Source organism: Vombatus ursinus, unplaced genomic scaffold (genome assembly GCF_900497805.2).
Source record: "Vombatus ursinus unplaced genomic scaffold, bare-nosed wombat genome assembly UNPS02014822.1, whole genome shotgun sequence".
NCBI lineage: Eukaryota > Metazoa > Chordata > Mammalia > Diprotodontia > Vombatidae > Vombatus > Vombatus ursinus.
In genome coordinates, this window is record NW_020954600.1 from 3,369,241 (window position 1) to 3,395,993 (window position 26,753).

The following is a 26,753-nucleotide window of genomic DNA, read 5'->3' on the forward strand; positions in this document are numbered from 1 at the left end:
TTGCCCTAATAATGAGGTTGTAGTGAGATGGAAGGGTGTGGGAAAAACGATTCTGGTCTTAGGGTCAGACCTGTGCTGATATCTGACTATGAGGCCACATAGTGAGACAAGTTGCTTCAGGTTTCTGGGCCTCGGGTTCCTTACCTGTTGAATAAGGGAGTCTGGCTAGATGATTCCTAAGGTCCCTCCCAGCTCTGACCTTCTGTGCTCTAAGGTCTCTCCAGCTGACATTCTCTGTTCTACAGTCCCCTCTAGCCCTGACATTCTATGTTCTAAGGTCCTCTCCAGTCCTGACATTCTATGTTCTAAGGTCCCTCCCAGCTCTGACCTTCTGTGTTCTAAGGACCCCCAAGCTCTGATGTTCTATGTTCTAAGGTTCCATCCCAGCTCTGACATTCTATGTTCTAATGTCCCTTCCAGCTCTAACATTCTCTGTTCTAAGGTTCCCTCCCCTTCCGACATTGTGTGTTCTAAGGTCCCTTCCAGCTCTGGACACTGTATGTTCTAAGGTCACTTCTAGTTCTGACATTCTCTATTCTAAGGTCCCTTCCAGCTCTGACATTCTGTGTTCTAAGGTCCCCTCCAACCCTGACATTCTGTATTCTAAAGCTCCTCCCAACTCTGACAGGCTGAAATTCTACACTGGTCTGCATCCTCCACAGCTCCTAGCTCAGTGCTCAGTTCAGCATATACAGTTGGTGCTCAATAAATTCTTACCGATTAATATAAGAGGCTGATGTGGTGGTACAGCAAGGCCTAGGGAACAGCTAGTCCAAGGACCATCCCTGCTATTTGTCCCCTTCCCCTATGTCCGCAGCAAAGGAAGCTGAGTATAATGCAGAGAAACCTCAACTCCAGACCAAAGACTTGGGTTTGAATCTAGGCCCTGCTACAACTACTTATGTGACTTTAAGCAAATTACTTCTTTGGGTCTTGGTCTCTTCATCTGCAGAACAGGGAGCTTGGAGCAGTTGGACCAGTGACCCCTACGGTCGCTGAACCTGCGACCTCTGATCTTCACAGTCCCTGCCAACTTGAAGTGCCCGGCTCCTGCGAGCCCTGCTGAGGCCCACATCTGGAGGGGCTGGCAATACCAGAACCAGCCATAAACACCAGGGCCACGAGGCCAGCTGGCTCAGGCCTCCCCTCTGCATTCCCTCTGCAAACCACAAACCACTTCTGATTGCCGGTTACAGCTAAACTTGATACTTTAATACCTACTGTGCGAGGGGCAGGCTGCATCAGGAAGCCAAGGGGAAGGCCTGGCATTTGGAAAGTCTGGGCAGCCATATCTCAATTCTGAATCGTATACGCAGGCCAACAGATCCCACTGTTTGGGCCTCAGGACATCCACAATCGTAGGAGCAAGAGCTGAAAGAGACCTCAGAAGTCACTGACTGCAGCTCCGTCATCTTGTTGGTCAAGGCCCAGAGAGGGACAGAAGAGACATAGAGAGAAAATCTGACATGTGAAGTTAGGCCCCCTGGATTTCAGAACCTATGCTCCCACTTCATTCTCCCCACCTATCCCCTGCTTTGGCTGTCTGTTCTTTGGGTTTTCCCCGCCCCACCCAATCACAGAATGTCGGTGTCCATTGGTACAGGAGTACATGCAAAAGAATCCTCTCTCCAGGAGTCAGGGAGTCTTGTGGATGGAGCATTGGGCCTAAAGACTGGAGTTCAAGCCCAGCCTCAGACACTTAGGAGCTGTGTGACCTTGGGAGAGTCACATCCTCTGCCTGCCTCAGTTTCTTCATCCATAGAAAGAGGATCATCATGGCACCTACCTCCCAGGGTTATTGTGAGGATCAAATGAGATCATATTTGTAAAACATTTAGCACAGTGCTTGGCACATAGTAGGAGGTTAAGAAATGTGTGTTCCCCTCCCTGTTCTAGCATCCCTAACTAGTCTCTGCTTGAGGGTAGCTAGGTAATGAAATGGATAGAGTGTTGGGCCTGAAGTTGGGAAGACTCATCTTCCTCAATTCAAATCTGACTTCAGACATTTACTAGCTGTGTGAACCTGGGCAAGTCACTTAATACTGTTTGCTTCAGTTTCCTCATCGGTAAAATGAAATGAAAATGGAAATGGCAAACCACTCTAGGATCTTGGCCAAGAAAACCCCAAATGGGGTCACGGAGGGTCAGACTCAACTGAAATGATTGAACAGCAACTGACAAACTGAGAACCCCTCTGAAAGAGAATAACCCCAAGGGTCAGAGGACTGAAGACCATGCCATACAAGGAGCAGTTAAGGGAACCAGGGAGGTTTAGTCTGGAGAAGAGAAGGTGCAGGAGGGGAGATTATCTCCCCCTCCCCCACATAGGCCACGTATCTTTATCCACCTCTTATTCTGGGCATAATAATTCAATGATACCACTGCTATTGGTAGAGACCATAGATCATAGATTTCAAGCTGGAAGGGACCTTGAAAGTCATTGATTCCAACCTCTTCATTTTACAGATGAGGAAATTGAGGCATGGAACGGTTAAGCGACTTGCCTAAGTCATGTAGCTAAGAAGCATCTGAGACCAGGTCTGAACCTAGGTCTCCAGTGTCCTACCCTCTATGCCACACTGCCTCTCAAAGGTATGACAATGGCCCACCTGCACTATAGACCAACCCATTATCGCTGCAATTCCCCAGACCCAAACTTTCTGCCCTGGTTACCACTTCTCTGTTATTTCTTCCTAGAAGGAAGTATGTTCCTTGAGGACAGACACTACCTCACACAGCTGTGCTCTCCATGCTGAGCTCACAGCTTGGCACACAGTCAGGGCTTAATAAATTTTTTTTTCTTTCATTAATTGATTAATTCGAATGTCTCTCCCTCCATAATGCCTCTGCCATCAGAGGAATGCCTGCCTGGGTTACTGCAATAGCTTCCCAGCTGGCCTCTCAGCCTCCAGCCTGTCCCTGGCTCCAGCCCATACCACACATGGCTACCGGACCAGCCTTCTGAAAACTCTCTCATCACTTACAAGCTCCTAATTACTATTTCCCTGATCCAAGCATGATTCACTCACTGCAATGACATCAGTTCAATTTAATCCTACAAGTATTTGTCACGTACCTGCCCTAACCACTGTATTGAGAGCTCTTGGCCCATGGAATTCTCAAAGGAGCCATCAGCCCTGTGATCATCCCTAACCTTCGGCTTTATGCAGCAGGGTCAGATCAGGTTCTTCTGAGGGAATCCAGAGGTCCCTCTAGGCCTGCCCCTCTTCCTCAAGTTGCCTCACTCCACCCACACAGTAACTGGTACAGGATGAAATCGGACACCTAGTATGGTCAGAAAATCCCCAAAGCTCAAGCTGGGAGAGCCCCTCAGAAATGGTCATCACTAATATGGAAATGTTTTACATGATTGCACGTGTATAACCTATATCAGATTGCTTACTGTCTCAGGGAGTAAAGAGGCGAGGGGGGAAGGGGGAGGGAAGGGAGGGAGGGAGAGAGAGAATTTGGAACTCAAAACTTTAAATAAAAATGTTTAAAAAATTGAAAAAAAAAAGAAGTGGTCATCAGTTTCTTCTAGAAGATCACCTGGGACTGGCAGGTTGCTGCTTGCCAAGGCAGCCCTTCCCCTTTTGGCCAGCTCCAGTTCTTAGGACAGGGCTGCTAGGTGGTGCTGCAGTGGATAGAGCTCTGGACCTGGAGTCAGGAAGACCTGAGCTCAAATCTGGCCTCAGACACTTAGTAGCTGTGTGACCCTGAGCAAGTCACTTAATCCTGTTTGCCTCATTTTTGTCATCAGTAAGATGGCTGGAGAAGGAAATGGCAAACCACTTCAGTATCTTTGCCACTGTTACTGTGATTGTTGTTTAGTCATTTCACTCATGTGCAACTCTTCACGAGGTCTTTTTGCCAAATGGGGTTATGAAGAGTTGGCCGTGACTGAATAGCAACAGTTCTTCGGACAATTTTCATTAGGTGGGGCCAAATCTGCCTCTGAAGCTCCTCCTCCAGCTCTCCCCTCCCCTCCCCACATTATCTTTGTTCTGCCCTCGGGGGCCAATCAGAACTAAGCCTTCTTCCCCACTGCAACCCTTCGCATCCTTACAGGAAAGCAGTACAGGAGGTGCATAGAAGTGTATAGTCTTCAGCAGACAGAGAACGCTAGACCTGGAATGAGGGAGTCCTGAGCTGAGATCCTATCCCAGAACCAGAGAAATCATGCTAGGAATCAGTTTTCCTTATCTGTGAAGTAAGGAGGCTGGATTCAGTGACCTTTCAAACGCTAAATCTGAGACCCTGTAATCCTGCCATACTTGGAGTCAAGAATGCTGAGTTTCAATCCTGACTGATAGTTCAGCCTCTGTGCACATGGCTGCCCTTTCAATACTTACAGGCAGCTGGCTTAGGAGGAGTATGGAGTTAGTGTGGTGGAATAACAAAGTGTTTGACCTGGAGTCAGAAAGACCTAGGTGCAAATACTGCCTCTGATACTAGCTCTGTGACCCTGGGCAAGTCAGAGCTCTGTCTACCTCAGTTTCCTCCTCTGGAGAATGGGGACAATAACTGCTTTGCAGGTAACTCCCCATGATTAGGATCATAGAGCAGGAAGGGATCTCTGAGGCCATTTAGTTCAATCCCCTCATTTTTCAGATGAGAAACCTGAAGCTCAGAAAAGTTCTGTTTTGCCTCTGGTCACACATGTAGTAAGCATCAGAGTGAGATTTGAACCCAGGGCCTCTGACTCCAGAGACTGAGCTTTTTTATTTTTTAAAGCAACTGGGGTGAAAGGACTTGCCCAGGGTCACACAGCTAGTAAGTTTGAGGTCATATTTGAACTCAGGTCCTCCTGACTTCAGGGCTGGTGCTCTATTCACTGCAACAGTTAACTGCCCCTAGACCTAAGTTTAAAAAAAAAACAACACAAAAATAAAACAAAACAAAAACACTTCCCTGCCTCCTTACTACGAAAAGTTTCTATTCACACCAAGGTGTCTGGAACACTAATTCTCACTGAGGATAAAGACACTCCCAAGGGCACATTAATTCTACTCTAGTTCCTAGACATTCTGTTAGCTCATTGGCTGGGTAGATAAACAGCACATACCAGTCTTCTCCCAGGAGGATACCCAGTCTGTTCATCCTCTCTCTTTACACACACACACACACACACACACACACACACACACACACACCCATACGCCCACACACATCCATGTACATTTCCATTGGCTCTGACCCACTCCCAGGATCCAGCAAAGAGTGACCCACAACAACTCCAGTACAAACTAATCATGGAAATCATTATTTATACTTCGAATGATAGATCTTCATGTCATTAGTCAACCACCAGGGACCTTGGCAGAAGTATTCATGTCACAGACCCCATCAGAGCCTTCTGAGGCTGCAAAGTCTACAGAACACCTGACCACCAGCAATTAGAGGGCAGCCCTGTCGCCAGGGCTGGCCCCAGCAGATGTCCCTGCTGACAGCAGAGGACTCAGAGAAGTCATGCTGGGCAGCTTTCTTGGGATGTGTGCAGACTGCAAATGCTTCTCTGCCTTTGGGAGATGCTCCAAGAGTCACGCTCTGGATTCTGGTGTGGAGATGAGCTACCCAAAAGCAAGGAAAGCTACACAGCAGCCCTTGTTTTGTGTGTGAGAGACTGAGCTCATTGAGAAGGGGACATGGAGGGCACACATGAACTCTTGACCTGTTTGACTGAGTGGGGCAAGTGCCCCAGAGGTGCACATGTGGGCAAGCACTGAGTGCACTTAGGTGCTGGCTCCTTGGAGGCACTAGTGTGCAAGGGTGTTCCCTAGAGCAAACAAGCCACTGGGCAGCAGGGAAGGCAACCAGCCTTCCAGTCACATCTAGCAGAGAAGTGTATGACAGATAATCTCTCACTCCAGTACGGTAGCAATGACTCCCCAAAGCTACAGGGTTGGTTGTTCCCTCGTGTTTGAGGGTAACCAAATCCCCCATCTCCATTTAAACTTTCCGGAGGCTTCTCTATCAGGGTTCACTTTCCTCCTTGTGTTTCCTACCCGCGAATCGAGAGACTGGGCACCGCCATCAATACTGGGTATGATGTAGCTTTTAGCCTCACTTTCACATACAATTCTAGAGGGACTGACTAGCCTGGGACCTCAGAACACAAGACATTAAACTCACAATGGCAGCCCAAGAAGAATTAAGAATGTCTGAGAGGGAGGGGGCCAATAAATATAAAATGGAGGAATGACAAAGCTTGAGAGAACCTTAGGACATAGAGCCATGGAATTCCTGAGTTGGAAGAGACCTCAGCAGTCATAATCCAAGGAATTCCCAGTTTAACAGCCTCTGCTTGAGGATGTTTGAAGAGGGGGAACCCTTGCCCACCCAGGTCACCCATTTACTTTTGGACAGCTCAGAATGGTAGAAAGTTTCCCCCTGACATCAAATCTCGATTTGGCAGTTTTACAAATCACTTGGCAACTTGTGCCCATGGCTTCTGGCACTGTCCTCTGGCACCAGCCTGAACAAGCCAATTCCCTCTTTCACATGACAGCTCTTCATGGACCTGAAGATAGCTGTCCTTTACCATCTTACTCCTTTTTTTCCCTCTGGGTTAAATATTTTCAGTTCCTTCAAAAGACCCTTATGTGATCCCACCTTTAAGATCCTGGCTGCCCTCCTTTGGATGCTCTCTGGCTTGTCTATGTCTTTCCTAAAGTGTGGTATCCAGAACTGAACACAATACCCCAGACCTGAACTGAGTCAGAAATGGAAGGAACCTTGGAACAGAGAATGGCAGGGGTAGAAGGAACTTAGAACATAGAATGTACAGAGAGAAACTATCTTTGAACAAAGGGAAGCAGCATGGTACAATGAATATGGTACTGAACTTGGGGTCAGAGAGACATGGGTCCAACTCCTAAGTCCAACACTTAATAGTAAATCACTTAACCTTTAATTGCCTCAGTTTCCTCATCTGTAAAAATGAAGATATTGTACTAGGTAGTTTCTGAAGATATAGTACTAGGGTAGGAGTCCCTATCAGCTCTAGATTTATGACCCTAAGAGTGCATGGAATGCTAAAACTGGGAAAGTCCTTAGAACACAGAATGTCAGAATGGAAAAACTGAGGACTGTAGAGGTCAGGGGACTCACTAAAGGTCAGACAGAACATGGCAGGGCCAGAACTAGAGCCTCAGTCTCTGAATTCACTTTCCTCATTACAAACCATTGAAGTAGAAAGTTTGCATGTTATCCCCATTTTACAGATGAGGAAACTGAGGACTGGAAAGGTTGTGACTTACTTATGGTCACAGAGCTAGACAGTGGCAGAGTTGTGTTTGGACTCATTTATTCTGACTTAAAACTTCCATTCCCTTGATGCAATGCCATGCTGCCTGCATCATCCTCCCTCTCTCCAATTCCCCAGCATGACTTCCTTCCTGGAGGTACACACTCACCGGACCTGCTTTCACTACAGAATGGTGATGGGGGTGGGGGTGGCCAGTATCTGGATAATACCTCTAGGTGAGTTCAATAGAGCTGGATTTGATGAAGTTTCAACCCAGATAAAGGAAGGTGCTGGCCTCTTACCTGTACCTGGACCCTGGCTCCTTTGAAGGAAGAAAGAATACTCCTGAGAACCCCCTTAGGGGCTCAAAGGACAAATTCTATAAGAAAATGTTCCTGCTTGCCCCCAGCTGCTGGTGCCATTTACTTTGTATGCAGGGGGTAGCAGAAAGGGCATTGAGCTTAGAATGAGAAGCCCTAGCTACAGGTCGTGTGATTTTGGGTAAGTCTCTTCGTTTCTCTGACATTCAGTTTCCCCACCAATAAAATGAGGATTACAATCTTTAGCCTCCTTCATAGGGATCTTTTGAAGGAAGCTTTTCATAAACCCTAGGGTGTTAGGGAAATTTGAGTTATTGTGATTAATTCTGGCTGTTTTCCAAGGATTCTGGCTCTGGGTTTCAGTTCCAGTTTGGCTGCTACTGGTTGGGCAACTGAATCCCTCAGTTTCCCCATCTGTAAAACAAGGTGAGTGGGGTAGAATTAGATGATCTTTTAAGGCCTCTTCTGAATCCTAGGCCACTCTGCATTCTGGAAGCATTCTGAACTTAGAAGGCAGCTTTTCTGGGGCCTTGGCCCTCCCCCAACACTGGTAAACCCTCAGAGCAGGCTCTCTGCTGATGTTAACATTTTTACGAGTGGGAAGTGAAGGGAGCATGAACATAACAGGGGAAATGGTGATGCATGTGATTACACCCAGAGAGCTTATTGGAAACATTTGCCGTGGATACAGCCCTAGCCTTTCTCCTGGTAGATCATTTAGACGCTGACCTCAGGGTCTCTCTCAGCTGAGTCCTTTGTCCAGATGCTAACTCAGCAGGGCAGAGCAACTACCTGTCCCTAGCTTGCTTCAGCTCACTCTTACTCCTGCCTTTGGCCAGGACAGATATGGAGAAGCCAGCCTTAGGAGGCAGCCTCAGGAGTACAGAAAAAACCCTGGACCTGGAATGAGAAGTCCTGGGTTCTGGTCCACACTCCACCGCTTTCTAGCTGTGAGGCCCTGGACAAATCACTTCATCCGTCTGAACCTCACTTTCCTCATCTGTAAAGTGGATACAAGATTTGGGTTGCCAAATGAAGAAAAGTGCTTGTAAACCTGAAGGTGCCATAGGTGAAGGATGGCTGTAACATACTCTCTCTCTCTCTCTTCTTCCCCTGTCCCCATCTCTTAGGATCCCTTCTTTCTTTCCAAGGCTCATCTCAAGCACCAATTTATAGGAGAAGCCCATCTTCATCTTCCAAAGGGGTAGTGCCCCCAATTACATTGTATTTGTATAATACAGATATAATTACGTTGCATTTGTGCAACACAGATACAATGTACAATAGTTATAATTACACTGTATTTGTGCAATACAAATATGATTAATTAATTTTTTTGGTATGTGTATTGTATATGCCTATCAGTATCCTTGCAGTCTCTCTCCAATATAATAATGATAGGTAATTTATATGTAGTATATTTATATGTAATAATTTATACATAATTTTATGTGTATGTATTATTGTGATTTACATGTAATAATTTTATATGTAATCATTTATTTGTAATAATTTTTGCTATTGTTCAGTTGTTTCAGTAACATCCGACTCTTCATAACCCTGTTTGAGGCTTTCTTGGAAAAGATACTGGAATGGTTTGCCATTTCCTTCTCCAGCTCATTTTACAGATGAGAAAACTGAAGCAAACCTGTTTATGTGACTTGCCCACGGTCACCCTGCTAGTATGTGTCTGAGGCCAAAGTTGGACTCAGGTCTTCCTGACTGTAGGCTCAGCACTTTCTCCATGACACCACCTGGCAGCCTGCATAAACAGTGATAACACAGTTTAATACTAGCACAGGGCATTAAGGTTTGCGAAGCACTTTACACACGTGATTTCACTTGAGATTATAGCGAGCACAAGCTCCCTAAGGACAAAGGCAAACAGTAGGTGCTTAATAAATGCTTATGATTAATTGGTTTGGAGTCAGAAAACCACAGCTCCTCCTCTGCCCCTTTCTGCCTGTGTGACCTTGGGTGTCTCATTTACCATCCCTAGGTCTCAGTTTTCTTACCCATGAAATGAGGCATTTGGGCCAGATCACCTTGGAACTGCCTTCCAGTGATAGTCTCATCCAGGTCTTAGATTCTTCATTTGTCAAATGAGGGGCTGGACTAGAAGGGAACTCTAAAAACCTTTTCAGTGGAAAGAGAGCCAAGTGTGGAGTTGCCAGGCGCAAGTTTGAATCTCAGCTCTGCCGTTTGCTAGCTATATGATCTTGGATAAGTCACTGAACTTCTTTGGGCCTCCGTTTCCTCTGTTGTAAAATGAGGGGCTAGGAGAGAGGAGAATTAGAAGGTCCTTCCAGTGGAAAGAATACTGAACTTGCTGTCACAACTGTATCTCCTCTTGTCTACTGACATAAGCTTGGATATGTCACTTCACATCCTCGGGCCTCAGTTTCCTGATCTGTAAAATGACAGAGTTGGCCTGGATGGCCCCTGAGGTCACTTCCAGCTATGCAATGAGGGCAGAGGTAAATCCCTGGCTCTGATTGCAGTCCCTACTGGCCCAAGAGCCAGCTTTGGGGATGAGGCTGTGAGCAGAGCCTGGTGAATTCGGCCTTTTGCAGGGCTGACAGCAGCTGGCTTCTGCCTGCTGCTACTGGGCCCTGCCATGCCTTCATTATCCTGGAAGAGTGTTGGAAACTAGGGGTGGGGGGAATCTGGTGTGTGAAGGGAGGAAGTCACTGGGGCAGATGTTGCCAGATCAGCAGATGTTACTTCTCAGGCTCCACCATCTTTCCAAAAATAAAAAAAAATCCCCAGACTCCATTCAGGACACAAATCAGTCAAACAGTGAAAAAAGGCCTTGAACTAAGAAGGAAATGTGACTCCAGAGCACCTCTGGCCACAAAGGAAACTCGGTTTTCCTCTCTAAAGTCACTCCATTTGTGTAACTCTCAAGGCCCAGATCTGGTGATGACCCACTCATGAGTACTGGTGTGAAGATCAGTTTTACAGACCAGAGTAACTCATCTGAATCATGATGCCTTTGTGGATTGGACAGCGCTTGACCCCAGATCACATGCTGGGGATCAGAAGACATGAAAGGAAGACTTTAAAGCACTACAGACATAGGCTCACATAGAGGAAAAACTGCCAGGTTTGAAGTCAAAGGTCCTGAGTTCAAATCCGGACTCTGCCACTCATTCTCTGTGTGACTTTGGACAAGTGACTTTCCTCTCTGGGCCTCAGTTTCTTATGTGTAGAATGAAGTGGTGGGACTAGCAGATCTCCATGGGTCCTTCCAGCTTTGAATCTAGGGATCCTATGATGGCCTGCAGTGAATCAATCTGGGAAGAGGAGTGAGGAACAAAGGGGAGAAGGGGGCCAAGTTCTCCTTGTAGCTCCAGCTGGCACCAGTGAGCCCCTCCCGATGGATACCTCCTGTCGCAACCCAATGGTGGAGAGTGCCAGAGGATCTCAGCCGGCAAACAGAGGCTGGCCCCTGAGTGGCATATGGGTGGGCATGAAAGCCTTTTTATCAATGCCAGGAGGATGAATGGCTGCTCTATGCCCATTGGAGGAGGGGCTGAGGCAGTGTGGGATGGGTGATGTGGGATGCCACCCCTGGGGCTTCTGGGGCCTAGCCAGCCTTTCTTGCTATCTGCAATGAATCCCAAGGACCTCTTGTTTCAGATTCTCCCTCTAGATTTTAGACCTGGGACAGAATAGAATTTTTAAAGCCAACCCTTTCTTTTTTATCTCACACATAGCTTGATTTGATATTTGTTTGCATGTTGTCCTCCTCTTGGAATGTGAGTTCCTTAAAGGTTGGGACTGACTTTTGCCTTTCTTTGTATCCCCGCACTCAGCATCGTGCCTGGCACATAGTTGTTCAGTTGTTTCAGTTGTTTCTAACGTTTAGTGAACCCATTTGAGGTTTTCTTGGCAAAAATACTTGGCAAAGATATCCTCCAGCTCATGTTACAGATGAGGAAACTGAGGCAAACAGGGTTCAGTGACTTGCCTAGGGTCACACAACCAGTAAGTGTCTGAGGCCAGATTTGAACTTAGGGAGATTAATCTTCCAGACCTGGCACTCTGTGCACTACGGTGCCACCTAACTCCCTGCCTGGAACATAGTAGGTGCTTAATAAGTGCTTATTGATTGATTGACAAAAGAAGGAACCAAAGGTTCAGAATGCTTAATTGACTTGAGCAGGGTCACACAGCTAGTAAATAGCTGAAATGGGATCCTAGCATTCCAGGACTGGGGACTCAAGGTGGCCTTAGTAATCCAAATTCTCTCATTTGACAGATGGGGAGACCAAGTCTCAAAGAGAAGAAGCAATTTGCTGAAGTTCCCAGAGGAAGTAAGGAGCAAAGATGGGATTTAAGCCCAAAGCTCCTCAATCCAGGTCAAGCTTTCTTTCTTCTGTACCAGTTGTTTGCTCTTCCCTGCAGGACATATGGGAGATTTGGGCAATGAGCCTTGGAGAGCCTGGTCCTGTAATATGCCATCCACATCATGGGACACACGGGGGACCAAGCATTAGACCAGGAGGACCTGGGTTCAGATCTTGACTCTGCCACTTACTACTTGTGTGATCTTGGCCAAATCACTCTCTCTGTGCCTCAGTTTCCTTATTTTCAATATGAGGGAGTTGGACCAGATGGCCTTGAAGGTACCTTCCAGCTCTCTAAATCCCTGATCCTGTAAGAAAATTACCCTCAGTCCTTACAATACTGAGGTATCCTATAATATGAAGGAAAACCACCCTGAAAGACGTCAGCTCCATGAACAATAGTGTTCAATCGTGACTTCGGCGACCCAACAAGGAGAACGCTTCGCACCTTTAGGCAGAGAGGTATAAAATAAGGTATACATGGCCAAACGTGGTCAATGTGTTCACTTATTTTACTTATCTGTACTTTCTTGTTACAGAGGAGGATTCGATAGGAGTCTCTAAGTAGTGACAGTGATATAAGAAAAATATACATGTATATTTTTGTGAGGCAATGGGGTGAAGCAAAAAAAATATTTTTTAAGTAATTCAATGGGATACCTTTTGTAAAGTGAAGACTCACTTTTGTGAGTGTGTATTAGCTCTCTTAGTGTGGTGTACCCTTGTAGGAGAATGGCAGATTTGTGGATCTGGTCTATGATCTCTGGGCAAAACTCTAGCACTTTTACCAGGTCAAATCCCACAGAGTCAGGTTGAGGTCCTTCCTTACCTCCACAGCCAACAATGGACTCCAGGTGGAAGGTCAGTGCTTTCCCAGAAGTTTAGTTCAGGGGCTATCAGTCAGGACCTCTGACTACACCAGTTCCCAGATCATCCAAAGCAAATTCACCTGTTGGGCACAAGCAAAGCCAGCAATGACTCTTCCTCTGGATTGTAAATAGGACTCCCCATGCGGCTCCCCCAACCCAATCCTGGCTGTGTCCCAGTCCTTTCCATTGACTCTGAAGTCCTTACCAAGTAGGGTCATTTGGGATGTTGAGTGTGAAGACAAGAAAACATGGGGGGGAACATCATAGCTATAAGTAGTGGAAAGGTCACCCCCTGAAGAAGAATCCAGCCATGTTCTTCTTGGCTCCAGAGAGAAGAACCAGAAGCCCTGGCTGGAGGTAAAGAAAAACATTCTAACAAGTAGAGAAATCCCAAAGTGGGATGGGCTTCCTCTCGTAGGAGTGAGTTCACCCGATTTCAGGGTATTCAAGCAGCAATTCCTCAGGTATTGTGGAGTGGGGACATCAGGTTCAGGATGAATCATATGACCATTTCCAACTCACATTCTAGAATTTAAACATTTAGGGAGTCTCTGAATCTTGCTCATTTCACCAGTTCTCCATCTCCCATGCACTCTAGCTGACCCATTTCTCCCCACATCCTGGTCCTCGGTCCAATTCAGTTTCTACCCTCCTCCTTCTCCCTCTATGCCTGATGCCATATCTTGGGTTTGGGGAGGTGGGGGGAAGCTGTGCCTGACCCAGCAACTATACCTACAGCATAGTGTTAGATACCCCTTATGTCAAAAAAAAAAGTCTCAGAGACAAAAATGACAGGTTCTCACTGACTAGTTGATCCTTCCCAACCCTCTAAGAGGTGGGCAAGGGACTGGATCAGGGGTGCCCGGGGTTTCTCCTCTTCCCTTCTCTTCCTGCATCTCCCTCCTGGGCTCTGATCCCTGCAGGGAAGGAGCCAGCCCCAGCCAGGGAAGTACTTGTTCCACTAGCCAGCAAAATGCAAATGTGATTAGCATGCCCAAGCTGGCGGGCGCTAATGTCACGCCAGACGGCATGGAACGAGGATCCTGTCAGGCAGATTGGGGGAAGTATCTCTTCCAGCTCCCAGCTCATCCCCCAGAGAAGTGTGATTTCAGGCTTTTTCTCCCAAAGAGCAAAATAAATAAATAAATAAATGAGTACAGGGAGTTAAGTAATAAAAGCTAAGACTGTGTTAACACCACCGTGACTTACAGCTGTCATATCTTCCCCATGCTAGTGCTCTCTGCTCTCTCCCTCTCTGTCTCCCTCCTCTTTCTCTCTTTTCCCTCCCTCTCTCTCTCCCAATTTCTCTCTCTGTCTCTCTCTCTCTTATTTTCCTCTCTGTTTCTCTCTCTTTAATTCTCTCTCTGTCTCTGTCTTTCTCTCTGTGTCTCTGTCTCTGTCTCTGTCTCTCTCTAATTCTCTGTGTCTTTGCCTCTCTCTGTCTCTGTCTCTCTCTAATTCTCTCTCTGTCTCTGTCTCTCTGTCTTTCTCTCTGTCTCTTTCTAATTCTCTCTGTCTCTCTCTGCTTCTTTCTCTGTCTCTCTGTTTCTCTCTAATTCTCTCTCTGTCTGTCTCTCTCTGTCTCTTTCTGTTTCTCTCTCTCTGTCTCTCTCTATAATTCTCTCTGTCTCTCTCTAATTCAGTCTCTGTCTCTCTGTGTCCCTGTCTCCATCTCTGTCTCTCTCCGTCTCTGTCTCTCTGTCTCTCATTCTCCTCTCTCTGTCATCGTTGTCTCTCTGTGTGTGTCCCTCCCTCTCCCTCCCCTTCTTCAGCATTCCTTGCTTCCCCTGAAGAATCCCAGAATCATGGGGCTTAGGCCCTCTGAGGGGCTTTGCAGATTACTTAGTCCAACCCCTTCATTTTACAGGGTAGGAAACTGAGGCCTAGAGAGGGAAAGCTGCTTGCGCAAGGTCACACAGCTAATAAGCAGCAGAATCGGGATTCAAACCCAGATGTCCTGACTCTTCCCACTTTGTCCCACTACCTCACATCAGTGTCTTGGTACAGCATATAGAAAGCTGAATGGGTAGGTCACGGGAGCCAGAAGCCTGGCTCTGCTCTCTCTTCCCTGTATCACAGCGGCAAGTCATTTTTGCTCTCTAGGACTCAGTTTCCCCATCTGTGAAATGATGAGAGTTGAACTAGATGACTCCTTGGCCCTCAATCCCGTAATGGTAAGTGTGGTAACTAGGATTCTAATAGCATCCCTGCCCTGAGGCTCCAGTTCTTCCAGATACCACGCTGCTCTAGCCTGGCTCGTTATGTTCTTCTATTCCTTGCTCTTGTCCATGAATGACATTCCATCTGTTGCTTCTTTAACTTAGCCCAAGGTGTCTCTCATGCCAGGAATGTCCACCCTCCTCACCTTTGCCTCTTAGAATCTCTACCTTCCTTCAAGGTTCACTTCAGGTCCCACCTTTCCTGCGTCCCCTGTGTTCAGAGCCAGTCTCCCTATCCTCAATATAGAGAGGTAGAGATTTTGGCTGGGCTTGGGATTTTGTAAGTGTACAGGGCTCCTGGGGAAAACCTGCTTCTCTCATCACAGACGGGCACCTTCTCTGAAACTTAGCATCTTAGACTTGGGATACTAAGGAGGTAAAGTGATTTGCCTAAGGTCACCCAGTCAGTCTGTATCAGAGGGAGGTTGAACTCCATCCTTCCTGACCCTGATAGAAGCTAGCCTTCTATCTATTATGTCCGACCACCCCAACATTCCTTCATCCTTTGATTCATGCGTAAATTGGATTTAAGTGAGGCAGAGCTGCACAGAGTCATCAGCCTCACTCTCTCCTCCAGAGTCATCACATTACTTTGTACATACTTTGTATTCAACTACCTGTGTATATTCCTTAGTGGAATGTAAAATCATCAAAAGCTGAGGGTTTTGTTTGTTTATGTATCCCCAGCACCTAACACAGTGCCCCACACATAGTTAATAAAATGCTGAATGAATCTTTAGCCACAAAAATTCAAAGCAGGCAGGATTTCATGGCCACCTGTTATACTGACTGGCCCAATAGCCATATTTCTCTCCCCAGAGGGGAAAGGGAAGATGGGATGTCACGACCCAAGAACCCAGACCCAGTTAGCTAGGCATGGCTCAAGTCAAGCCTCAGTCTGGGCACCCTGTGGGAACCATAGCCCAGTCTGGGCACTGTCAGAAGCATCACCCTCCTCAACCTCAGCTCCAAACCCTGCAGATTTCTTCACCAGGGAAGTGTCCCCTAACATTCTGCCCATGTTTTCCCTGGCACCCTTTCATCTCATTATTCCTTCCAGCTCCAAACAAGCTCAAGAAAGTCACCTCCACCCCTAGTCACTGAGAGAGGGGGGAAGTGGGGGAGACATTGTAGATATATCCATACTGGGAAGGAGTTGGCCTTAGACAAAAAACAACCCCCCCAAAATACACACCCACACCCACACACACACACACACACACACACACACACACTCACTCACACACACACCTTAGGTGCTTCAGCTAAAGCCTGGATGAAGAAATGATATGGCTGAGAAAAATAACTTCTATTCCTGGAAAGATTTAACTGCAGAAAATGTTTTCTCACCATAATCCTCTGTGGTAAGCAGTATGAGGATTATTTTCCCCACTTTATAGAGGAGGTAACTGAGGATCAGCTAAGGTTAAGTGACTTGCTAGGAGTCACCCAGCTAGGAAGTGTCAGAGCTGAGAGTGAAACCCAGCTTTTCTTGAGCCCAACAGAGCACTACCACCTCCCCAACTTTCACTGTGTGGAATGGGACGTGGGCTGAGCTGGACTAATCCTGTCATGTCATAGCTGTGGACAGTACCCAGTAAGGATCCTCTTCTTCCAGTCCTGACTGGCCCTTGCAAGGTCACACACTGGACAGAATGCTGCATTTAGAGGTAGGGAGACCCGAGTTCAAATCCTGCTTCAGGTACCTAACCTCAATCTGCCTCAGTTTTCTCACGTATAAAATGAGGACAGTAACCACATCTACTTGCCAGGCTTGTTGTGAGGATCAGATGATGATCTATGTAAGGTGCTTTGCAAACCTTAAACCTCATATAAATGCTAGTAGTTGTTATAGTTTTAGTTGCTTAGGACATTGAGAGGATGAGGGACTTGCCCAGGGTCTATAGTCCAGTATGAGGCAGAGATGAGACTTGAATCCAGGTCTTTGTGACTGGCTAAGTACATCTCTTATGACACATTGTAAGGCCAAGGAATTTAGCACTGGAAGAGATCTTGGAGATCCCCTAAAAACGCAGTGTGGTGTAATGGAAAGAACCAATGAGTCAGGAAGGACTTGGGTTCAAAACTTAGCTCTGACACTTGGTAACTGCACAAGCATTGTTCAGTCACCCCAGAACTCTGAGTGGCAACTTTCTCATCTGTAAAATGGGAATAATGATACTTGCATTATCTCTATCACAGGGTTTTTGTGGAGAGACTTTGTAAACCTTAGGATGCTATAAAAAGTCAATTTTTTTTTTACCTAGTCCAACCTAATCAGTAAATCAACTAGCATTTATTAAGCCAGGTACTGTGCTAAGGGCTGGATCATTACAGGTAGTGGTAAGTACCATTGTTGTATAAGTAATAAGTAACAGAGACAGGATTTGAATTTCTATCCTCTACCTCCAAATGAGTTGTTTGAAGAACTCTGCACTGCCCACAATTGCCTGAGGGGGCAAAGACAAGTTCCACAAACCAGGAGGTGGGGCAGAGGAATTTTGGTCCAGGTTAGTTAGCAGCCCGGGCCTTACCTGAGAGCAACAGTCAGAGATCTGCAGGTTGGAATTCAGAGACACCCTGGCCCAGGCACGCCCCCATTCCCTAAACGAAAACACAACTCTTTCCTGTAGATCTGCCATCCTGCCTGGAATCTCTTCTCTTCCTTATTAGAGAGTCACCAGAAAAATATCTCACATTTCTATCATATTTAACAGTCACAGAGCACCCCACACACTTCTCTTCCTTATGTCTGTCATGGCCATAAACTCTTAGAACAGCTAAGAATTCAGTGCTGGAGTCAATAGTGAAAACCAGCATAGTGGACACTAAAGAATGTTGTACTGGTTTTTAGGAGACCTAGGTTCTAGACCCAACTTCTCTAGAAGAAAGACAGAAGATTATAGCATCCCCCTGTCCTTATCTCCAGCCAGCCACCTCCCCATTGTGAAGGCCCTTCCCAAAAGGTTCCATATAACAAAAATACCTCATCTCTTAGACCTAGTAAGAGTCCCTGACTTACTTCAAGACTTGGCTAAAATGTCTCCTTCTACAGCCAATCTTTCCTGTACTCTCCATTCCCACCCCTCAACTGCTGAGGCCTTCCTTCCCTTGTTAAGTTACTGTGCATCTATTTTGTATGTCTCCTGTATATTCTTATCTACATACTGCTAGAATTCAAGTTGTAGAGTCCACACATTATTTCAGAACTGAGAGGACTACAGAGTACAGAATGAAAGCTGGAAGAGAATGTAGAACAGAGGGTATTAAGACTCACAATGTTAGGGTTGAAAGAGACCTTAGGATGTCAGATTTGGAAGGAAACTTAGGTCACATGCCAGCACTTAGAAGGACCTTAGAACACAGAATGTCAGAGCTGGAAGAGACCTTAAAACACATGTCACCATAGGGAGGGACCTTAGAACATTAAATGTTTAGAGCTTGAAGGGACCTTAGAACATTTGTCACCACCAGCAGGGACCTTAGAACATTGGAGCTTGAAGGGCCCTCCAAACTTGAAGGGACCTCAGAACACATGTCAACACCGGGAGGAACCTTAGAACATTAAATGTCAGAAGTAGAAAGGAGCTTAGAACATGGGATATTAGAACTTAGGATGTTAAAACTGGAAAGGACCTTAGAACAAAGAATGTTGAAGTTAGAAGGGAACTCAGAACACTGAAGCTTGAATCACATAGCTGAAAGAGACCTCAGAATAGAGAATGTTGGAGTTAGAAGGAACCTATAATATAGACTGTCAGACCTGGGAGAGGATCTTGGGTATCTCCTAGACCATCTCTGTCAGTTTACTGAGTCCTGGTGAAGAGAAAGGAAGGCTCCAGGTCACATAAGCATTAGGTAGCAAAGTCAGGATTCAAACTCATAGCCTATAACACCCCTTCTGATTCTACTCCATTACAGCCCACTGGAGCCCCAGTGAAGCCAGGACCTGCAGAACATCTTTGTCCTCAGTTTTCTGGCCCTCTTGTTCCCATAGGGGCTCCCACTCTGCACCCTGGATTTAAGAGGGCCCCCCTCTGAGCCTCAGTTTCCTACTGGCGATAACAAAGATCACATAGCCACACTACACATCTCACAGAGCTCTTGTGATTGGCATGCCAGGGAAACATAGAATATTATTATATTTTCATTATTCTTGGGATGTTATAAGGGTAAGAGTGGAGTCTCACAAATACAAATCAAACCAAGTCAAAAGGCAGATTTTCTTCTATAAGAAATGCCATTGGTTAAGTGGCAAAAGAAAAAAAGAGGAGGAGGGGAGAAGAGGGAGAAGTCAGAAGAGGGGGAAGAGGAGGAAGGAGGAGGGAGGGGAGGAGGGGAGAAAAAGGAAAGGAAGAGGGGAGGAGGAGAGGAGGAGAGGAAAGACAAAAAAACAAAAGAAACCCACAGAAAGAAGAAAACCAAACCCCTGGTGACAGAGACTTGAGCAGGATCTAGTGGGCTCCCACATCTGCCTCCAGGGCCAGATGCCCACCTCGGCTCCAACAGCACTGACAGCTTACAGGGAAGGGAGCAGCAAGAGGGTGGCTTGGGCACCTCCCAAGCGTGGGCCCCTCCCAAGCGTGGGCCCCAGGGGCCATGCTGTTAGCCCAGGAGTCCAGAGCTTGGGGAAGGAGGATAGCTGAGCCAGGCTCATTCAGTGGGCTGCTGGGGGAGCTCGGGGAGGGGGTAAGGCAGTTCCTGGCTGGGCTAGCAACAAGTTTTGGGGGTGGAAAATCACCTGAGGATGGGTTATCCTTCCACAGGTACCAGGACAAGAGCTGTGGTCCTTCTTTCTACCTCCTCTGCCAAGGACTACTAAAATGTCAGCAGCAACTACTAATATCAACCAAGAACTACAGCCTAGAGGGGCAGTCCCTGCACTGGCAGCCAGTACATTGGCAAGCTAAGTCCAGATCTCTTACTTACAACGTGACTCAGGGCAAGTAAATCAATTTCCCTCCCTCCAGCCCTCTGTTTTCTCATCTGTACAAAAAAAGGTTTGACCTAGAGATGATTCCTGAGATCCCTTCTGATTCTAAATCCTGTGATCCTATTTTATTATTATTATTTTTGGGAAGGAAATGAGTACTTACTTATTATTGCAAAATTGAATGCTGGATGACCCCCATCACCAAGATGTCTGGATATAAGCAGTGCTGAACAGCAGGAGCAGATTATCAGCCACAGGCAAACCCAGCCTGCCCACTCACCCCTCACTTGCTGAGTATTAGCCCAAGTCCATCAGGTCGTTTCCATCCTCAATCCAAGGCTGTGCTGAATCATCACGTTTTGATCCTCCCAGACAGACAGGGTCAGAGACAGGCTTGGTAGAAGCCAAGGTCAAGGAATGGGAAGTTCTAAATAAAAGCAACCTTCCTGTCCAGTCACCCTCCACAGGGCAGGGTACTGGATTCTTGCAGCATCCAGCGCAGGAAACACTCAGATTGAATAGGACATATTTGACTGTTTGGTCTGTCTCCCTTGTATAAAGCCATTCTAGTGTTCTAAAATGGTATAGTGTAAAGACTGAACTGAATTCCGAATCGTGGCCCCTGAGTTCAAATCCTCCAGTACCACTTACTAACTGTGTGACCATGGACAGGTCACTTAATTTCAGGCTCTCTCTCTCTCTTTATTTATTTATTTTTCTATTTTGCTAGGCAATACGGTTAAGTGACTTGCCCAGTGTCACACAGCTAGTAAGTGTCAAGTTTCTGAGGCTGGATTTGAATTCAGATCCTCCTGACTCCAAGATGGGTGCTCTATCCACTGCACCACCTAGCTGCCCCAAAAGCTCTCTCTCTCTCTCTTTAAAATGAAAGAGTTACACTAGATGGCTTCTGAGGTCCCTTACACCTCTAAATCAATGCTTCTATGAGTCACTAGCGCTCTATCCTGGGGTGGGGAACCCATGGCCTTGAGGCCACATGTGGCCATCTAGGTCCTGAAGTGTGGCCCTCTGACTAAATCTAAACTTCACAGAACAAACTCCTTTAATGAAGGAATTTGTTCTGTAAAACTTGGATTCAGTCAAAAGACCACACCCAAGGACCTTAGAAGACCACACGTGGCCTCGAGGCCACAGGTTCCCCACCCCTGCGTCTACCGAATATTCCCAATTGCCTCCCAGAATGATTGCCAGGTGGCAATAGCTGTATCTCTCAGGGCCCTCCAGACTCTTTCTACATCTCCCCATTTAAAGGATGGCTGAGAAGGCAAAAAAAGACATGAATATTAGCCAAAAGTGCCTCCTGAGCTAGAGAAGAAACGTAACCTACAGATGCGGGGTCCTAGTTCATTGCTGTGCAGGTCAATTCACTGGGCTGCCCTCCCCCTCAACAGACCCACGGAAATTAACTCTCTTCATGGGTCACAGCCAGTCTATCTATGTTTGAGCTTCTGGACTCCTTTGCTCACCAAGCAGATGCTTAATTATAACCTGGGCATTATTAATCAACACGATTAATACACACACCATACCAGATAATTAGTTTGCAATTATACTGAAGCAAAGGATTTTATTGCCAAGTGTTTGCTAATTAGTCAGGCTTTCCAGAAGACAGGTAAAATTGAAGGCAATCTTTCTTTCTTTCAAAACAAAATACCAAAAACCTCTTTCCCTTGTCTTCTCATTAATCCCCAGGGCCCACTTTTCCAGTTGAAGAGAGATTCCAGGGAGCAGCCCATGGAGGTATTTCCCTGAGGTCCATCTTCTCCCCACCCCCACCCCCACCCCCACCCCCACTCCCAGCCCCATAGATGGGCTTTCTAATATGAAATCTACTTGGCTTAGGCTCCCGCTGAGTGCTTTATGGTGTAAATTTGCATTGTGGCTCGTTCCTCTCCCCTCTTGTTTTCTCATAGGGGAGATGTTCATTCTTGGCAGAAATAAAGACGCTCATTTCCCTCTCCAACTTAAGAACTTCCCTTGGTATGGTGTATTGGAAACAGCCTTGGAGTGAAGTGTCAAAGGACCTGCATTCCAATCCTAGGCTCTGCCACGTTCTTTGTGACCTTGAACAAGTACCTTGACCTCAGTTTCCTCAGCTGTTAAATGAGAAGGTTGCCCTAGATGGCTTCTGATGTCGCTTATAATTCTAGATCTATGATCTCTTTCTACCACATGCCAGGCATTATGCTAAGTGCTTTATATCCTGTGGCAATATTATTTGGTTCTCACGACAACCTCAAGAATTGGGTGCTAATATTATCCTCATTTTCCAAATGAGGAAAGAGAAGACTTTGGACTAGATGAATTCTGAGGTTCCTTCCTATTCAAAACACTATGATCAATCTTTAAAAAAAGTGTTTTATTGATATATTTTGTTTTTACATCGTAATTATTTCTGGATAAAAAAAAAGAACTCTCCGTTGCAACCAAGAAAAAAACAAGCTAAGCAAAATCAACCAGCTTAGGGAGTGGACACAATATTCCACATATCTCACCCCTTACCTCTACCAAAAAGGAGGGGCTTCCTCACCTTTGATCCAAGGCCAAGATCAGCTATTACAAGTCCTCAGCACACTGCCTCATTTTGGTGTTCTTTTCATTTATATCACTGTAGCTAGTTCAACTCTCTTCTCTTTGCATCAGTCCATGTAAGTCTTCCCACATTTCTCTGAACTCCTGACATCTCCTATTTCTTATGGTCCAGTACAAATACTCATCTTACAAAGTCACTATCAGTCCCCCACATACAGATGGTGCTACCAGCACCTTTCCCTTGACCGACTGCAGAGCCAGAGAGTCGGGGAAAAGAAGGGAACAAGCATTTATTAAGCACTTACCATATGCAGGCACTATGCTAAGTGCCTTATATCTTGTGGCTATATTATCTCATTTCGTTCTCATGACAACCTTGAAATGTAGGTGTTAATATTATCCCCACTTTCCAGATGAGGAAATGAAGGCACAGACAGGTCAAGGGACTTGCTCAGTGTCAAGATGCTAGTAAGTGCCTGAGAAACTCTTCTTCCTGACTCCAGTTAGAGACTTGATCCCCTCCTGTCCTTCTTTGACCCCTGAGACCTGGCAGGCTTCAGTTTCCTTACTGAGCTGCTGGCTCCCAGACCTTCTTTTCACTTTCAACCATGGCCAACAGCTGAACACCTTGGCCTTGCCTTGACCTCCTGGTCCTTTGGGTGGTGCTTGGGCTTCTGTCCTGGTACTGCCTACCCAGATGCCTTGGTGTGACATGCGCTGAGGAGCTGGGTCTGACATATCCTCTTTGGCTTGAGCTCTGAGGAGCTGATGTGAGCTAGAAGGCTTCAGAACCAAGGGAGCATCCTGCAAGCCTTCGTATCCCCTCATGGCTCTCTTGGAATGTGGAGCTTCACCCTTAGGCTATTTCTTGAAGGTCCATTAGACCCCCTCCTAATCCGTCCAGGCATATGCTAGTCATCATTAAACATTTTCTTCTTCAGAATCATAACATAGTTTTGGATACGATGTTTTCTTATCATACAAATTAGTTATGTTATACACAGATTTATGAAAAAGTCAGATTGCTGGCTGAGTGCCAGGAGAAATGGTCTTAGAAATACTCCCTGGGCTGTAAAAATTGGAGAGAGATCCAATATGCACATCTCTACCAATTCAACTCTAGTTTTAACCAACAAAGGCCTGTGTGAGCAGGCTACAACCTGCAGCCAGGAGGAAAACCAGAAGAACAAAAGGAAAAGAACTCATCAAGGAATTAGATAGATGACCTGGTCGTGTGACTTGCCCAGGCTCACACAGCCAGTGTGTGTCAGAGGCAGAATCTGAACCCAGGCTTTGTGACGTGAAGAAGTGAGCTCCTTATCCACTTGGTTCCACTGCCTCTCAATAAATGCTTATTGAATTGAATCACAGGGTATTAGCAGTGGATTGAGCACAAGACTTGGAGTTAGGAATTTGAATTTGAATCCTGCCCCAGACATTTACTATCTTTTTGACAGTGGGCAAATCATTTTACTTTTCTATGCCTCAGTTTCTTCACCTGTAAAATGAAGGAATCTGATGACCTCCCAGCTCTAAGTCAATGATCTTATGATAGGTTAAGCTTTGTTGTTATGAGGCACATTGCATTCATCAGTTCATCAAAGCCATATGAGGTAGGCAGTGAAAATCTTCATCTCCCCACTGTACAGATGAAGAAACTGAGGCTTAGAAGGAAGAAGTAACTTGGCCAAGGTTACACAGCTGCTAAGTGGTAGAGCTCTGGTCTCCTGATTTTCCCTAGGCCACCTTGTGTCCTCCTCTCATCTACTGTGCTCCAGGAGCTCCCTTTAGGATCCCAAACCAAGTCTTCCATTGGTCACATAAAAGTACTTTGCACCCAGGACAAAGCCAGTCTTCACAGCCTTCCTCTGCTTCACTCCCATTCCCACACTCTGTCCCAGCAAATCAGCCTTCCTTTGCACATCTGCCTTTGCACAGGCTGTCCCCAAAGATGGGAACACACCTCCTGACTCACCTCTGCCTCCTGGGCTCTCATTTCCTTCAAGGCTCAGCTCAGGACCTACCTTCTACACAACTTCCCCCAGCAACTGGAGATACAAAGTCAAAAATAAAAGCATTCCCTTCCCTCAAGAAGCTTACATTGGGAAGGGAGGGGAAAGGAAAGGCAATAGGCACAGATACGTCCATACAAAATAAACACAAGGCAGTTTGGGTGGAGGTAGATGCAGGTGTGAGGAGGGAGTAATAGGGAATCAGGGAGGATTTCACGGAAGGGCCAGACTCTGAGCTGAGGCTAGAAAGGGGCCAGTGTTTCTATCAATTCCCCTTCTGGGGAGCCTGAAAGACAAAAGCCCTTTCTAAAACGTCCAATGGTCCCTCTTGGGAGCACCTTACACATCTGGTGGGATCCTGCCTGTGATGTGAAAAATAATCACTTTACAAAACTAGTGCAAACACTTTCCAGATGAGAGGTCACCCCAGCCGAGGTAAGCAGGTCAAGAACAAATGTCATCACCCATCCTGCCTAACCCGAACAAAATCCTACCTGTTGTCTCAAGGGTGGGGGGATGGGATGGTTGGAGAAGAGCCATGTGCAAGCCTGAAGCAATCCGTTCTGCACCTGGCTGCTTCCATCAATCTTCCTAATGCATGGTTTTCAGCACGGTCCACCTCTCCTCAAGAGCCTTCAGTGGCTCCCCACAGTCTACAGGATAAAATCTAAACTCATCTGCCTAGGACCCAAGGCCCTATAAAACTTTCCCAAACTTGTTGCCATTACCCCTGAACTGGGGTGGAGTCTGCTCCTGTGCCCTACCCTGAGAAGAAGCCGTGCCATTCCTTTCTCTGCTCATATTGAGCCAACTCCAGGGAGACATCAAAGCTGACATTTATTTTGTATTTCGAGGTTAAAAAAATAAACAAACAATACTTTACATACATAACCTGAATTGATCTTCAAAAGAGCCCAGTGAGGTAATCTACCTAGTGAGGTACTAGGAGAATTCTTATATCCCCATTTTACAGATGAGGAAATTGAGGCATAGACAGGTTAGCCAAGTATGCCTATGAACACCTGTGTGGCAGATCCTAGACAAACAGCAGATACTCCCAATTACCCTTGATTACATTCTATAGGCTTATAAATACCTATATAAATACATACAAAGTAAGCACAGCCTTACGATGAGCTGGAGGAACTGGAACTGAGCTTTGAGGGAAACTAGGGATTTTAAGAGGACAGGAGGAAGTAGTGGGAAATGTCAGGATTCCAGCCCAGGTTTTTCTTGACTCAGCATTGGGCAGTCCTCCTTCCATTATACCAAAGGACTTGATTTTCTAGCCAACCAGGTGGTGAAGTGCATAGAATGATGGACCTGGAGTCAAGATCTGAATTTAAATCTGGCCTCAGTCACTTATGAGCTGTGTGACCCTAAGTAAGTCACTTAATGCTCTGTGCCTCAGTTTCCACATTTGCAAAACTGGGCTAATAATACCCAGAGTTGTTGTAAGGATCAAATGGGATAGTTGTAAAGTATTTTGGAACCTAAAGCATTCTATAAATACTAGCCAGTATAATCATTATTATTTCTACTTGTTCATCTGTCAAAGACCTTTCAAGTCCTACCTCCCCTTGACACTGGTCTATGATAATCATAAAGCTCCCTTCTCTTTGTACTGTGGTGTCATTCAAGGCCATTTTACACTTAATCATGGGTTGGCCTGTATAATTTTTTCTTGTTCATATGGGCATATAGCTTCACTTCTCCCAAAAAGTCTGTAAGATTCTTGAATGCAGGAACCACGTCCTCAAGGTTCATTGCATCCCTACTTTAGAGCTGGAAGGACCCTTATGGGCCATCTAGTTGAACCCCTCTCATTTTACAGAAGAGCATACTGAGAGGGCCAGGCAAGTAACATTACTTGTCCCATATCATATAGGCAGACAATGGTGGAGCAGGGATTTAAACCTCGGTCCGCAACTCAAATCCCAAGGCGCTTTTCCACTTTTTTTTTTTTTTACCTTGATATCACATCTATTACCTAGTATCATAGGACAGGCACACGGTAGGTATTCATGAAATCCTTGATGGACGGATGGATGCATGGGGAACTTCAGCCAGCCTCTGGGCAAGATGGTGAAGGAGGCAGCAGGTATTTATAGGGTGACTCATACTATCAATCAGTCAAATGATAAGTACTTATTAAGCCCCTGGAATGTACCAGACACTAGGGATACAAAGAAAAAGCCAAAACAACCCCTGCCTTCCAGGAGCTTCTAACAGGGGAGACAATGTATACA

The 26,753-nt window shown here is 46.1% G+C and overlaps 1 protein-coding gene across 6 annotated transcripts in view; it reads right to left on the bottom strand.

Annotated features, from left to right (window-relative positions):
* TSPAN18 (tetraspanin 18) overlaps window positions 1-26,753 on the bottom strand; it is a 233,083-nt gene that overhangs the window by 70,709 nt on the left and 135,621 nt on the right. For 4 of the 6 annotated variants that reach the window (XM_027837864.1, XM_027837867.1, XM_027837866.1 and 1 more), the window contains one exon: window positions 12,748-12,867. The exons of 1 other annotated variant lie outside the window; for it this stretch is intronic. The gene's annotated coding sequence lies outside the window, so the exon portion shown is untranslated. Of the gene's footprint in view, window positions 1-12,747; window positions 12,868-17,540; window positions 17,561-26,753 lie in introns of those variants that run through there. One more of the 6 variants, XM_027837869.1, reaches the window with a different exon arrangement.